The sequence below is a fragment of the Salmo salar genome, chromosome ssa13, assembly GCF_905237065.1.
Source record: "Salmo salar chromosome ssa13, Ssal_v3.1, whole genome shotgun sequence".
Taxonomy (NCBI): domain Eukaryota; kingdom Metazoa; phylum Chordata; class Actinopteri; order Salmoniformes; family Salmonidae; genus Salmo; species Salmo salar.
In genome coordinates, this window is record NC_059454.1 from 16,438,026 (window position 1) to 16,439,205 (window position 1,180).

Consider the following 1,180-nt stretch of genomic DNA (forward strand, 5'->3'; position numbering starts at 1 on the left):
GAGAAGATTCCATACAGGAAGTGCCCTCTCTGACCATTTCTTGTCCTTCTATAGCCTCTTTATGGAAAATAGAGGATCTCTGCTGTAACGTGACATTTTCTAAGGCTCCCATAGGCTCTCAGAAGGCGCCAGAACGGGGAATGATGACTCTGCAGTCCCTGGGCGAAAAACAGTAGGGGTTTTGGAAAGTGGTCGCTCTGAGAACAATGACACGGTGTGCGCGTGCATGTGAAGACACCATTTTCTATTTTCAGTGTTTGAACGAAAACAAGGTCTCCCGGTCGGAATATTATCGCTATTTTACGAGACAAAACGCATAAAAATTGATTTTAAACAGCGTTTCACATGCTTCGAAGTACGGTAATGGAATATTTTGAAATTTTTTGTCACGATATGCGCCGGCGCGTCACCCTTTGGATAGTGTCTTGAACGCAAGAACAAAACGCAGCTATTTGGATATAACTATGGATTATTTGGAACCAAAACAACATTGGGTGTTGAAGTAGAAGTCCTGGGAGTGCATTCTGACGAAGAACAGCAAAGGTAATCCAATTTTTCTTATAGTAAATCTGAGTTTGGTGAGTGCCAAACTTGGTGGGTGTCAAAATAGCTAGCCATGATGGCTGGGCTATCTACTCAGAATATTGCAAAATGTGCTTTCACCGAAAAGCTATTTTAAAATCGGACACCGCGATTACATAAAGGAGTTCTGTATCTATAATTCTTAAAATAATTGTTATGTTATTTGTGAACGTTTATCGTGAGTAATTTAGTAAATTCACCGGAAGTTTTCGGTGGGTATGCTAGTTCTGAACGTCACATGCTAATGTAAAAAGCTGGTTTTTGATATAAATATGAACTTGATTGAACAAAACATGCATGTATTGTATAACATAATGTCCTAGGAGTGTCATCTGATGAAGATCATCAAAGGTTAGTGCTGCATTTAGCTGTGGTTTTGGTTTTGTGACATTGTATGCTAACTTGAAAAATGGGTGTGTGATTATTTCTGGCTGGGTACTCTCCTGACATAATCTAATGTTTTGCTTTCGCTGTAAAGCCTTTTTGAAATCGGACAATGTGTTTAGATAAACGAGAGTCTTGTCTTTAAAATTGTGTAAAATAGTCGTAATGTTTAAAATAAAACGTAATGTTTTAATATACTATCCCAATCCTTAAC